The sequence below is a fragment of the Camelus bactrianus genome, chromosome 22 (genome assembly GCF_048773025.1).
Source record: "Camelus bactrianus isolate YW-2024 breed Bactrian camel chromosome 22, ASM4877302v1, whole genome shotgun sequence".
NCBI classification, from domain to species: Eukaryota; Metazoa; Chordata; class Mammalia; order Artiodactyla; family Camelidae; genus Camelus; species Camelus bactrianus.
This window is the reverse complement of record NC_133560.1, coordinates 750,740-766,404: the sequence shown is the minus strand read 5'-3', so window position 1 is coordinate 766,404 and position 15,665 is coordinate 750,740. Positions and strand designations below refer to the sequence as shown.

Below are 15,665 nucleotides of genomic sequence, written 5' to 3'. Positions count from 1 at the left end.
GGAATAGGGCAATGGATGCTGGCACACGCTGAACCTCAGGGATCTGGAGTGTGTTGTGGATTGTGGTTGGCCCTATCCAGAATGGAAACTAACTTGGGACCCCAATGAAAATGCTACAATCCTGGTGCATGAGGTTGAGTTTCTCGAAATGTCCCATGGCCACATCAACTGCATCTGCAAGCCTAGGGACCAATTTGGTGTTTTGCCAATAGAGCACATGTGGGGCTTAATCAGAGATATCATGCATATGGTCTGAGTGATCCAGGGGGCCTTGTGGTTGAAATCATTTTCCAAAGGCTTAGGATATGCTACATTTATAGCCTGGAATGGGATTACGTTTGGTATGAGGCAGATTATGCCAGAAAACTCTGTGTTTGCCTTCGTGGTCCCTAGTCACAAGGATGAGAGAACAAAGAACACTTGTCTAGGTACACAGCATGAGAAGATGAAGCTTTTCCTTCACCATAATCTCCGAAATGCAGATGCTACATTTTGAATGGCACTGAAAGGTTACAACACCAAGGACACCTAGCTGGTGCTATGCAGTAATGGCAGCAGGCACTGATGCATGACATCCTTATATATGTTTCCACAGTTTTTTCTGTAGACAGAGAAGTTCTGGAAAGAACTCATTACATTGGGAAATTCCCATGGAAATAGAAAGGGCAAGCTCACTGTCATGATGTTGTTTTCGAAACACATCAAAATGACATTAAAGGGCCTGCAAAGCTCAAAACCTTGACATGCTTCATTTCCACAAGAGGAAGGGTCCTGTGCACTTTCAGATCAGTGACATAAGTGTAGTAAAAATGACGTTATACTAAACGAGAAGAGTATGGTGTGTTCATCACAACAAAGGCATCACCAGCAATTAGAGATATACAAGACAACACACACAGAAAAATGACATGGCATCAATGAGTATGAAAAATTGTCCTCACAGAAATATCATGGAATTGCGTACACACAACAGACCAAAAGTTTCACTTAAAAAGCCCTACAAGTCTGCATTAAATACCTGATAGTAATTGACCAGTAGAGATATAGAAGTATAGTAAAAGAAACAGGAAGTACCATTTTCAGTTCCAAAGAAATTGAAGGCCCAAAGAAAAGCTTTCAAACAACTAGACTGTGAAACACTATCAGAGCAAGTATTGAAAATGGAGGGGAGAGAAACACTGAAGAACAAGAGTGTCTCAGAATCACAAAAGGCAGAATTCTAGAAAAGGGGAAGAGAACCTCTAAAGACGAGAAAATAAAATCAGAAAACTCAATGGATGAGATATTACCAGGGCTAAATTCTGTCCTAATCAGACTAGATAATGCAGAGGGACTCGTGGATGACTGTGAAAACAGGGGAACTGAAATCCCTCTATCAGAAGATGACATAGAAATGCAAGGCATAACCAATGCAAATAATGCTGTTGAATCCTGGGGTAAGACAAAGCATGAAATAATAGGTTTCATAAGAGTCCCTGAGGGAACAGCAAGATATAAAACAAAAGACAGAAAAGATATTTGGAGAATAATCAGATTGAAATTTGATGAAAGCTAAGAAACAATCATCCATACAGAAAAAGGAAGCAGTGTCCAAATTATGTGGAATCCCTATAGACCTTCAAGCAGCTGTATTATCATTCTAATCATCAAAGTTCATGATCAACCCAGTGATTTTCATTGCACTTAGAGGAAAGCAACTAAGTCACAGCAGAACTGTAAGAGTGGTTTCAGCTTATATCTCGGCAGAAATTTTGCAGGACATGAACGAGTGCCAGGACTTGGACGAAACCCTGAATGAGAAAAATCTGCAAACTAGGGTAGCCTATGCCACAAGACCACCATTTCTAATAACAGCAGAACAAGAGAAATTCACAGACCGGAAAAATTTAAAAGAATTCAGCATTTTGATACTTATCTTAAAGAAATATTGTGAATTCTACCCTGTAGAGAAAAGAAGCAAGACGAAATGGAAATAAGAAAACCATCATTGGAAATGCAAGAAGAGCAATAAGTTGCAGAGAATTAACTAGAAGAAGGCAAGGAGGACATCAATAACCTAAAGATGGGAGAGGGAAGCAGGAAAACACAGGGGATTTTCAGCAAAATACTAAGTAAATCAACTTATATGACTCTCTGTTTGAAGCAAACAGAGAGATGCATGACCGAATGTGTTTGCAAATCAAAGAAAAAGCAAACAAACAAATAATCAAACAAACAAACAAACACCAAAAGAGTACGTTTGGCTGATATATATCCACAGGGTCATGATAATTCAAAAGAAAATATGCAAAGTGATGTCAAGATTCATTCAGCACTCATTGACCAAATATCGCTGCTTGCATGTACTCAACACACTTGTATTCAGAAAACAGATGCGTGGATTAATATTCATAAATATTGATTCATAAGAGCACATCGTGACCTAACCCAAATGCATATTTTGAATAAAATTGATTCATAGTCCGTGATACAGCTGTACAAGTCTTCCAAAAGGATGAATGAATGGCATATTCAACCCTATGAAGAGAATAAATGGCATACACTTATAACAAAGAAAAGTAGCTCTACAAAACTGTAGTAACAGTAAGAGAGACAGACAGTAAAGTGCAGTATGGGATTGGTTTCATTTCTAGGAATTTCAGCCCCCATGAAAAAAATGGATCCATGTTTTGAGATTGTGGGTCTTTCAGTGGAAAATCAACAGACAGATATGTATTATGGGTGAATGGATATTACACAAAAATATGTTTCCTATAGTGGGCCTTTTTGTACTGTTAACTGTTAGAAAGTTTAAAGATGGGTGAAACCATAAACTTATCATGGACAAACTTCCCTTCGTTTGTATTGTGTTTAGAGTTCTGAACTAAATGAAAGAGGGTAGGAAATAAAGGACAATGGGACGCTAATGGAGAGAATCACATTTACTTTAGGAACCTCTCGTCTGATGCAGCCCCTCCCCCAACACTGATAAGATGCAGCAGCCATTGTGGATGGCTGTTACCGGTTTGAATCCAGGTGGAATTGTTGTGTGTTCCACGAGGCTTGTTGAGGCTGGTGGATCCAAGGTAACTGCGCAGAGCTCTGTGGGTGAATCAGTGTCATGGAGGGGCTGCTGCCCTCTGTGGAGCTTAGCTTAGGTGTATTCTTCAGGAAGATGTGTTATTTCGAGATACTGATGCTGCCCAATGGCCTGAGATCACGGGTCATTTTCTAGAAACTAAAAGGCAGACAGTGGAAGATCTGCTTCTCATCAGCTTACTGGTGAGGCTCTGATGTACTTTCAGACTTCCCCAGTCCTGTAGAAGTCGACTTTATGGGAGACACGAAGAGAAGCTGGCAGAAAGGCTGGCTGCACGGATTGAAGAGAGATGCGAACACATTGATGAGAGTTGTTCTGCTACAATTGAGTATACTCTCATGGAGACTACTTTAGAGAATACCAGGCTCAAAAGTCATTCATGAGACATATTGAGACTCGCTGATACTAGCATAAAACTGTGGAGAGTCAACGTGTATTTGAGGAATGTACTAAATTCTCTGCTCTAAGAAGTGGCCCAAGACTCCTGACGTCTAAAAGAGAAGAGATGGCAAAGATGATAAAACCGCTCATGTTCCTGGAAGAGGTCATGAGAATCCACACATCCGAAGGGGCATTTACAAATCTCACAGACCACAGAGCATGAAGCCCTGATAAATCTTTTCCCAAGTTTGGGCTTAGCTATCAAGCAATTGTTCTTCTCTCCCCTCCACTCAGGCATCCGCTTCAAAGGATCAGACCCTGAGCTGCAATGCAGCCAGAAGGAGAATAGCAAGCCCCTCCTAGAACCAGAGTTCCTCCAACTTCACACTCTGTGCACAACACTGAACTCCTCAAAGGTCAAATACTCTCGAATAAAATAGATAGGGTTTCAATATATAGCTCACACAAATAAATGATTATTTACCCCTTGATTTAGCAAGTGCTGGGGTTACGTCTTATTTGGGTGAAGAGAGTTTGGTAAGCGAGGGGATTATTTGACTGAACTTGAATAAGTATTTGTCCTCAGCTTTTCAAGCCAGTATAGGTAACTATTATAAGTCAGTTAGTGAAGTGAAGTGTAAAAGTCTCCATATATATATAAGGATACAAGTTATGTGGACCGTCTTTTCCCTTCATTCAAGTCCCGGGTGCAGTATATCGGGGGTGCCCACTTAGTTGGCTTAAATTGCTTTACCCAACACGATCAGATGATTTACCTTTCTCATCGTTGATAAAAGAGAACCTGTTTCTCAATAGTCTAGCAAAGCTGCAGCAGTTTTCTCATAGCTATAATGCCTCTAGGTGTTTTGGAACTAAGCCTATATTTAAATAAGTGGTTTGGGTTGCCTTGTGTCTTCCTAGAGAGAAATGTTACCCATTGAAATGACAACATTGGCCAGAATGAGTCACTGGGAGAAAGGGCATCACATGCAAAATGGAAACACTGGGTTGGGGTTATTTCATGGTTCCAATATTTATTTCATGGTTCCTGTTTGTATTGCAGACATCAACAGTAAACCGTTGACATGACACCTTCACCATTTTGGACTGCTATTTTACATTCTATCTGTCTATGTTTCCCTTAGTGCTGAGAAAATGTTACCTGAATTTGACAAGTCTGGCTTGTAGGTAGATTTAGTATGTTTCAAAAACTAACTTCATTTTCATATAAATCCCAAATTTGTACATCAATTCTATTAACATTTTGAAAGACTGCAACTGAGGTATCAACACAACGTCAAAACTGGATTCTTTGGAGAATCCCTCCCACCATGGCTTTATAGAAAAAGAGATAAACAAGAATCACATTTATGTGTGTTATATATGGAAAGTGTTGATTTATTCATAGCCAATTGGCAGAGTACCTGTGCAAACAATGCCCACTCGCTCCCATGTACACAGCAAGATAAACATCCACTCACCCAGCCCGTGGTCCAGGACACTTGCCAAAGAGTGGTCTCTTACTTCCAAAGACACAATGAGGCCTCAGAAAACCTGGAAAGATAAAAAGGCTTTGTAGAGAATGGAAATCAGTGCAGGACCTGACCTCTGCTGGTGGAGCAGCAAAGGTGAAACCCTGTTTTAGTTGGACGCACACTCTCAAGCGGACAGGACACATGGGATTGAAAGCGATGCGCTGAATGTTAGTAGCGTGCACAGCAGATGCTTGGCTGACAGAACTCAAAGAAATCAGCACAAAATATCCCCACAATTGATTCTGAGACCAACATCAGTGCTGCCAAATTTAGGCTCGCTTTGGCTATGAACAATGAGGGATAGGGCTATGGGTGATGGCACACGCTGAGTATCAGGGAACTGGAGTGTGTTGTGGATTGTGGTTGGCCTTATCCAGAGAGGAAACAGACCTGGGACCTCAATGAAAAAGCAACAAACCAGGCGCATGAGGTTGAGTTTCTCAAAAGGTCCCATGGCAACATCCACTGCATCTGCAGGCCCAGGGTCCAATTTGGAATTTTGCCAATAGAGCATGTGTGGGGTCTAATTAGAGACATCAAGCATCAGGTCTGAGGGATCCAGGGGGCCTTGGTGTAGAAATCAGTTTCCAAAGCCTCAGGATCTGCTACATTGTTAGACTGGACTGGGATTACGGTTTGTTTTGAGGCAAAGGATGTGGGACAGCACTGTGGTTACCTTCATGGTCCAAAGCCACAAGGATGAGAGAACAAAGAACAGTGGTCTAGGTTCACAACGTGAAAAGATGAAGCATTTCCTTCACCATTATCTACCAAATGTTAATGCTACATTTTGAATGGTACTGACAGTGTACTTCAAGGAGGATACCTAGCTGAGGCACTGTGATAATGACTGCAGGTCCTGATGCATGACATCTTTAGATATGTTTCCACAGGTTTTTCTGTAGACAGAGAAGCTCTGGAATGAACTCGTAACATTGGTACATTCCCATAGAAATAGAAAGGACAAGCTCACAGTCATGACGCTGTTTTTGAAACACTCCAAAATGACATTCAACAGCTTGCACAGCTGAAAAGCTTTACATGCTTCATTTCCACAAGAGAAACAGTCCTGTGCACTTTCAGTACAGTGAGATAAGCGTAGTAAATTGAGGTTATATGAAAAGAAAAGGGTATGCTGTGTTCATCACAGCAAAGGCATCACCAGCATTTAGATAAATACAAGACAACACACATAGGAAAATGACATGGCATCAATGTGTAGGAAAAATTGTCCTCACACAAATATCATGGAACTTTGTACACACAAGAGACTTAAACTTTCACTTAAAAAGCCCTACAAGTCTACATTAGATACTTGAAATTAACTGACCAGTAGAGATAAAGAAGTATAGTAAAAGAAACAGGAAGTAACACTTTTAGTTCCAAAGAGGTGGAAAGCTCAAAAAAAAAAGCTTTCAAACAACTAGACTGTGAAACACTATCAGACATTTATTTAAAATGGAGGTGATAGAAACACTGAAGAACAACAGTGTCTCAGAATCACAAAAGTCAGAATTCCAGAAAAGGGGAAGAGACCCTCTAAAGACGAGCAAAATAAAATCAGCAAACTCAATGGATGAGATAATAGCAGGGCTAAAGTCAGTCCTAAGCAGACTAGATAATGCAGAGGGACTCGTCAATGACTGTGAACACAGGGGAACTGAAATCCCTCGATCAGAAAATGACATAGAAAAGCAAAGGAAAACCAACACAAACATTGCTGTTGAATCCTGGGTTAAGACAAAGCATGAAAAGAGTCCCAGAATTAAAAGCAAGAAAAGATTATTCAGTCTGAAAAGATATTTGGAAAAAAATCAGACAGAAAATTGCTGAAAACGAAGGAGCAATCATCTATACAAAAAAAGTAAGCAAACAGCATCCAAATTATGTGGAATCCCAATAGACCTACAAGCAGCTGTATTATCATTCAAATCAACAAAGTTCATGATCAACACAGTGATTACCAATGCACCTAGAAGGAAGCAACTAAGTCACAACAGAACCTCCAGAGGGGTTTCAGCTTATATCTCGGCAGAAATATTGCAGGATAAGAAGGAGTGCCAGGACTTAGATGAAATCATTAATGAGAAACAGCTGCAATCTAGGGTAGCTTATGCAAAAAGACCACCATTTCTAATAACGGCAGAGCTAGAGAATTTCAGATACCTGGAAACGTTAAAGAATTCAGCAGTTTGAAACTTTTCCTAAAAGAAAGATTCAGAATACTACCCTGAATAGAAAAGAAGCTAGATGAAATGGAAATAAGAAAACCATCATTGGAAATGCAAGAAGAGCCATGAGTTGCAGACAATAAACAAGAAGAAGGCAAGGAGGACATCAAAACCCTAAAGATGGGAGAGGGAAGCAGGAAAACATAGGGGATTTTCAGCCCTATAATAAGTGAATCATCTTATATGACTCTCCGTTTAAAGCAAACAGAGAGATGCAAGGCCGAATGTGTTTGCAAATCTAAGAACAAGCAATCAAACAAACAAACAAACAAGCAAACAAACACCTGTGGCTGATAATATCCACAGGAACTGAGATAATTCAAAAGAAAATATGCAAAGTGATGTCAAGGATCATTCAGCACGCATTGACCTAGTATCAGTGCTTGCATATACTCAACATACCTGTATTCAGAAAACAGATGCGTGCATTAATATTCATAAATATTGATTCATAAAAGCACATCGTGACCTAACCCAAATGCCTATTTTGAATATAATGGATTCATACTCCGTGATATATTCTTAAAAGTCTTCCAACATGAAGAATGAATGGCATATTCCACACTACGAAGAGATTAAATGGCATACGTCTATAACAAAGAAAAGCAGCTCTATAAAACTGTTCTAAGAGTAAGAGAGACAGACAGTAAAGTGTACTTTGGGAATGGTTTCATTTCTTGGATTTTCAGCCCCCATGAAACAAATGGATCCATGTTCTGAGACTGTGGGTCTTTCAGCGGAAAATCAACAGACGGATATATATTATGGGTGAATGGATATTACACAAACATATGTTTCCTTTAGCGGGTCTTTTTGTACTGTTAACTGTTAGAAAGTTTTAAGATGGATGAAACCATAAACTTATCATGGACACAGTTCCCTCCATTTGTACTGTGTTTAGAGAACTGAACTAAAGGAAAGAGGGTAGGAAAAAAAGGATCATGGGACGCTAATGGAGAGAATCACTTTTACCTTAAGTACCTGTCGTCTGATGCAGCCCCTTCACCAACACTGTAAAAATACAGCAAAAATTGAGGATGGCAGTTACCGGTTGGATTCCAGGAGGAATGTTGGTTTGTTCCACGAGGCTTGTTATAAGCTGGTGGATCCAAGGTAACTTGGCAGAGCTCGGTGGGTGGATCAGTGTCATGGTGGGGTTGCCACACTCTGTGGAGCTTGGCTTAAGTCTATTGTTTAGGAAGCTCTGTAAGTTCGAGATACTGTTGCTGCCCAGTGGCCTGAGATCATGGGTCAGTTTCTAGAAATTGAAAAGTCAGACAGTGGAAGATCTGCCTGTCATCAGCTTACTGGTGAGGCTCCGAGGTACTTTTAGACATGCCCAGTCCTGTAGAAGTCGACATTATGGGACACAAAAAGAGAAGCTGGCAGAAAATTTGGCTGCATGGATTGAGGAGAGATGCGAACAAATTGATGATGGTTGTTCTCCTACAATGGAGAATACTGGCATGGAGACATCTGCAGAGAATCCCAGGCAAGAAAGACAATCACGAGATATATTGAGCCTTGCTGATAATGGCAGAAACCTGTGGAACACCTACGTGCACTTGAGGAAGGTACTCAATTCTCTGCTCCAAGAACGGGTCCAAGATTCCTGATGTCTAAAAGAGAAGAGAAGGCAGAGATGGTAAAATCGCTCATGTTGGTGGAATAAGTCGTGAGAATCCACATGTCCCAAGGGGAATTTACAAACCATTCAGACCACAATGCACCAAGCCCAGGTAAGCCTTTTCCCACGGTTGGGCCTAGCTATGAAGCATTTTCTCTTCCCTCCCCTCCACTCAGGCATCCATTTCAAAGGATCACCACATGAGCTGCAATGAAGCCAGTAGGAGAAGAGCAAGCCCCTCCTAGAATCAGAGTTCCTCCAACTTCACACTCTGTGCACAACAGTGAACTCCTCAAAGGTCAAATACTCTCGAATGAAATAGGTAGGAATTGAATAATTAGCTCACAGAAAGGAATGATGACCTTCCCCTACATTCAGCAAATGCTTGGGTTATGTCTTCTTTGGGGTGAAGGAGTGTGGTAAGTGAGGGGAATATTTGACTGAACTTGAAATGTATTAGGCCTCAGATTTTCAAGACCGTACAGGTAAATATTATAAGTCATTTAGTGAACTGAACTGTAAAATTCGCCATAGACATTAAAGGACACATGTTATGTGAATGGTCTTTTCCAATCAGTCAAGCACTATATCATGGGGGTGCAGACTTGGTTTTGATAATTGCTTTACCCAACATGATCGGACAATTAAGCATTCTCACCACTGATAGAAGAACACCTAGTTCCCAATAGCCTAGAAAAGCTGCAACAGTTTTCTCATAGCTATAATGCCTCTAGGTTCTTTTGGAACCAAGCATGCATGTATATATTTTGTTTGGTTTGTCTTGTGTTTTACTAGAGAGGAATGTTACCCCTTGAAATGCCAACTTTGGGCAGTGTGTGTCATTGGGAGGAAAGTGCAACACCTGCAAAAGGAAAACCCAGTTTGGGGGTTATTTCATGGTTCCAATACGTATTTCATGGTTCCTGTTCATGTTGGAGGCTTCAACAGTTAACAGTTGACATGTCCCCTTCAACATTTAGGACTGCTATTTTACATTCTATCTGTTTATTTTTTCCTTAGACCTGACAAAATGTAACAAAAATTGACAAGTCTGGCTTCTAGGCAGATTTAGTATGTTTCAAAAACTAACTTCATTTTCATATAAATTCCAAACATGTAAATCAATTCTTCTAACCTTTTTAAAGACTGCAACTGAGTTATCAACACAATGTCAAAACTGTTGTGTTTGGACAAACCCTTCCACCGTGGCTGTATAGAAAATAGAGCTAAGTAAACATCATATTTCTGTGAATTATATCTGGAAAGTGATGATTTATCACTGCCCATATGTCAGAGAACAAGTGCAACATGTGCTCACTCACTCCTATGTACACAGCAATGTAAACATCCACTCAACCAGCCCTTGGCAAAGGACACTTGCCGAAGAGTGGTCTGTTAATTCCAAAGACAGGATGATGCCTCAGAAACCTGGAAGGAGAAGAAGACAATGTAGAGAACGGAAAACACTACAGGATCTGACCTCTGGTAATGGAGCAGAAAAGGTGAAACTATGCTTTACCTGGACTCACACTCTCTAGCACACAGCACACATGGGATTGAAGGTGATGCGCTGAGTGTTAGAAGAGGGCACAGCAGATGCTTGGCTGACAGGACTCAAAGAAATCAGCACCAAATATCCCCACAATTGAATCTGAGACCAAGACCCGAGCTGCCAAATTTGAGCTGGCAGAGGCAGCAGAAAATGAGGGATAGGGCTACGGATGATGTCACATGCTGAGTCTCAGGGATCTGGATTGCGTTGTGGGTTGTGGTGGGTCCTATCAAGAGAGCAAACCGACTTGTGACCCCAATGAGAAAGCAACTGCACTAGCGTGCGAGGTTGAGTTTATCGATATGTCCCATGGCCACATCCACTGCATCTGAAGGACCAGGGACCAATTTGGCATTTTGCCAATAGAGCACATGTGGGGCTCAATCAGAGATACTGTGCATCAGGCCTGAGGGATCCAGGGGGCCTTGGGTTTGAAATCAGTATTAAAAATTTTAGGATCTGCTACATTCATAACCTGGAGTGGGATTATGGTTTGGTTTGATGCACAGGATGCGGAACAGCTCTGTGGTTGCCTTCTGGAAACCATAACACAAGGATGAGAGAACAAGGAAGAGTGGTCAAAGTCCACAGCGTGAGAAGATGAAGAATTTCCTTCAGCATTATCTCCCAAAACCAGATGCTACATTTTGAATGGCACTGACATGATATTGCACTGAGTACACATACGTTGGTCTGCGGGATCATTCCAGCAGGCCCTGTTGTATGACATCCATAGTTATGTTTACACTGGTGTTTCTTTAGACAGAGAATCTCTGTGAAGAACTGGTAATATTGGGAGATACCCATGGTAATAGAAAGCACAAGCTCACTGTCAGTTTGCTTTTTTGGAAACACTCCAAAATGACATAGAGCCGAATGCAGAACTGAAAAATTTTAGAAGCTTCATTTCCACAAGAGTAATTGTCCTGTGCAGTTACAGAATTCTGAGATAAGTGTAATAAAAATGAGGTTATACTAATCAAAATAGTATGGTGTGATCATCACAACAAAGACAACACCAGCAATTAGAGATATACCAGACAACACACACAAGAACAGTACATGGAATCAATGTTTTGGAAAATTGTTCTCACAGAAATATCATGGAATTGAATACACACAAGAGTCTGTAATATTCACTTAACAAAGCCCTATAAGTCTTAATTAGATACCTGATAGTATTTGAAAGTAGAGATAAAGCAGCATAGGTAAAGAAACAGGAAGTACAATTTTCAGTTCCAAAGAGATTGAAGGCCCAAAAAATATGCTTCCAAACAACTAGATGGCAAAAAGTTACCAGAGCATGTACTGAAAACGGATGTGAGGAAAACACTGATGAACAACACTTTGTCAGAATCACAGAAGGCAGAATACCAGAAAAGGGGAAGAGAAACTCTATGGAGGAGCCAAATAATATCAGAAAACTCAATGGATGAGATAATAACAGGGCTACAGTCAGTCCTAAGCAGACTAGATAATGCAGAGGGACTCGTGAATGACTGTGAAGACAGGGGAACCGAAATCCCTCGATCAGAAGAAGACATAGAAAATCAGGTGTAAACCAAAGAAAACATTGCTGTTGAATCGCAGGGGAAGACAAAGAATGAAGGACTATGATTCATGAGATTCCCAGATGGGAATGCAAGAGATTAAAAAAAAAAATTCTTAAAAGTTATTTGTAGAAAAATCAGAATGAAACTTTCTGAAAGCTAAGAAAGAAACATCTATACGATTTCAGGAAGTACACAGCATCCAAAGGAGGTGGAATCCAAATAGACATACAAGCAGCTGTATAATTCAAATCAACCAGGTTCATGATCATCCCAGTGAGTTAAAATGCACCTAGACGAATTCAACTTAGTCACAACAGAACCTCCAGAGAGGTTTCAGCTGATATCTCGACAGAAATATTGCAGGACAGGGAGGAGCGCAAAGACATATATTTTAAACTGAATGAGAAAATGCTGCAATCTAGTGTAGCCTATTCCACATGTCCGCCATTAATAATAACGGCAGATCTATAGAAATTCACAGACCGGCAAAACTTAAAAGAATTTAGCAGTTCAAAACTTACCATAAAACAAAGATTGAGAATTCATCCCTGAATAGTAACGAAGCAAGATGTAATGGATATAAGAAAACCATTATTGGAAATGCAAGAAGAACATGAGTTGCAAAGAATAAAAAAGAAGAAAGCAAGGAGGACAGCAAAAGCCTAGAGATGGGAGAGGGAAGCAGGAAATCATAGGTGATTTTAAGCACTATCTTAAGTGATTCAGCTTTTATGACTCTCTGTTTGAAGCAAACGGAGGGATGCATGGCCTAATGTGTTTGCAAAACAAACAACAAGCAAACAAACAATCAATCAAACAAACACAAAAAGGATATGGTTGGCTGACATTTACCAAAGGAACCATGATTATTCAAAAGAAAATACTCAAAGTGATGTCAAGGATCATTCAGCAAGCATTGACCCAGTATTGCTGCTTGCATGTACTCGAAAAGCTTGTATTCAGGAAAATGATGCGTGCATAAATATTCATAAATATTGATTCATACGAGTATATGGTGACCCAAATCAAATGCCGAGTTTGAATAAATGGATTCATATTCCATGATATTGACTTAAAACTTTTCCAACAAGATGAATTAATGCCATATTCTACCCTAGGTAGAGACGAAATGGCAAAAGCCTATAACAAAGACAAGTAGCTCTGCAATACTGTACTAAGAGCAAAAGAGACAGACAGGAAAGTGCACATTGGGATTGGTTTCATTTCTTGGAATTTCAGCCCCCATGAAACAATTGGATTCATTTTCTGAGAGTGTGGGTGTTTCAGCAGAAATCAACAAACGGATATATATTCTGGGTGAATGGATATTACACAAACATAATTTCCTTTAGTGTGTCTCTGTGTACTGTGAACTGTTAGAAAGTTTAAAGTCGTGTGAAACCATAAACTAAAAATGGACACATTTCCCTTGGTTTGTACTGTGTATATGGATCTGAACAAAAGGAAAGAGGGAAGGAAAAAGGACCATTGGACGTTAGTGGATATAATCACATTAATCTTAGGAATCTGTCATCTGATGCAGCCCCTCCCCCAACAATAACATGATGTAGCAACCATTGGAGATGGCAGTTACCGGTTGGATCCCAGGTGTAATGATGGTGGGTACCACGAGGCTTGTTGTGGTTGGTGGATCCAAGGAAACTGGGCAGAATTCTGTGGGTGGATCAGTGTGATGGAGGGGCTGCCGCCATCTGTGGAGCTTGTCATAGTTCATTTGTTAGGGAAGTACTGTCAGATCAAGATAATGCCCAAAGACCTGAGATCACGGGTCAGTTTTCAGAACCTGAAAGGGCAGACAGTGGAAGATCTGCCTGTCATCAACTTACTGGTGAGGCTCCTAGGTCCTTTCAGAATTGCCCAGTCCTGTTGAAGTCGACTTTATGGGAGACACGAAGAGAAGCTGGCAGAAAAGCTGGCTGCACGGATTGAGGAGTGATGAGAAAAGATTGATGAGAGTTGTTCTGCTACAATGGAGAATACTGGCATGGAGACATCTGTAGAGAATATCGGGTTTGGAAGGCATTCATGAGACGTATTGAACCTCGCTGATACTGGCTGAAATATAAGGAGTGTCAACCTGCCCTTGAAGAAGTTATTCAATTCCCTGCTCCAAGAACGGGTCCAAGATCCCCGGTGTCTAAAAGAGAAGAGTTGGCAGAGATGATTAATGTGCTCCTGTTCTTGTAAGGGGTCATAAGAATCCACACGTCCCAAGGGGAATTTACAAACCATTCAGACCAAAATGCACCAAGCCCAGGTAAGCCTTTTCCCAGGCTTGGGCCTTGCTATCAAGCACTTGCTCTTCCCTCACCTCCACTCAGGTATCCATTTTAAAGGATCAGCACCTGAGGTGAAATGAAGCCAATAGGATATTAGCAAGCCCTTCCTAGAATCAGGGCTCAAAAACCTTCACTCCCTGTGAACAATAGTGAAATGTTTAAACATCAATTACTCTCGACAAAAATATATAGGTATTGAATAATTAGCTCACAAAAAGAAATGATGACCTTCCCGTAGATTAAGCAAATGCTGGGGTAATGTCTCCTTTGGGGTGAATGGAGTGTTTAACTGAGGTGAATCTTTGACTGAACTCGAATAGTTATTAGGCCTCAGTTTCACAAGACAGTATAGTCAAATATTAGAAGTCAGATAGTGAACTGAACTGTAAAAGTCACCAAAGACATTAAAGACACAGGACATGTGGACAGTCTTTCCCTTCAGTCAAGCCCCGGGTGAACTATATCATGGGGGTGCAGACTTGGATTTGTTAACTTGCTTTACCCATCATGAACAGAAGATTAAGCATTCTCATCACTGATAGAAAAACACCTGGTTCTCAAAAGCCTAGCATAGCTGCAGCAGGTTTCTCATAGCTATAATGCCCCTAGTCATTTTAGGAATCAAACCTAATGTATATATTTTGTTTGGAATTTCTTGTATTTTAGTAGAGAGGAATGTTACACCTTGAAATGCCAACATTGGCCAGTATGTGTTATTGGAAGTAAAGGACAAAACTTGCACAAGGGAAACCAAGGTTGGGGGATATTTCATGGCTCCAATAGTTATTTCCTGGTTCCTGTTGGTGTTGGAGGCTTCAAGAGTAAAGAGTTGACATGACCCGTTAAAAATTTAGACTGCTATTTGCATTCTATCTGTCTATTATTTCCTTAGAGCTGACAAAATTTTACAAAAATAGACAAGTCTGACTTCTAGGTAGATTTAGTATGTTTCAAAAAATAACTTCATTTTCATATAAATCCCAAAACATGTAAATCAATTCTATTATATTTAAAAACTGCAACTGTGTTATCAACACAATGTCAAACCTGGAGTCTACGAGAAACACTCACAACAAGGCTGTATAAAATATAGAGCAAAATAAACATCATATTTCTGTGAATTATACCTGGAAACTGATGATTTATCAATGACCAGTTGGCAGAGAACCAGTGCAAATTGCGCTCACTTGCTCCTATTTACTCAGTAATATAAACATCCACTCACCCAGACCTTGGCAAAATACACTTGCTGAAGAGTGGTCTGTTATTTCCAAAGACAAAATGAGGCCTCAGAAACTTTGAAGGAGAATAAGGTAATGTACAGAATGGAAACCAATAAAGGATCTGACCTCTGTTAATGGAGCAGCAAAGGTGAAACTCTGCTTTACTTGCACGCACTCTCTCAAG

General features: G+C 40.4%; 1 long non-coding RNA gene across 1 annotated transcript; it reads right to left on the bottom strand.

Moving 5' to 3' along the window:
* Positions 1–2,915: 2,915 nt before the first annotated feature.
* LOC141574712 (uncharacterized) lies at positions 2,916–14,034 on the bottom strand. The gene is made up of 4 exons (XR_012501730.1): positions 13,806–14,034; positions 8,199–8,845; positions 4,942–5,014; positions 2,916–3,349 (listed from the first exon to the last, which is right to left on the bottom strand). It is a non-coding gene; the product is annotated as an uncharacterized LOC141574712 (long non-coding RNA).
* Positions 14,035–15,665: the final 1,631 nt, after the last annotated feature.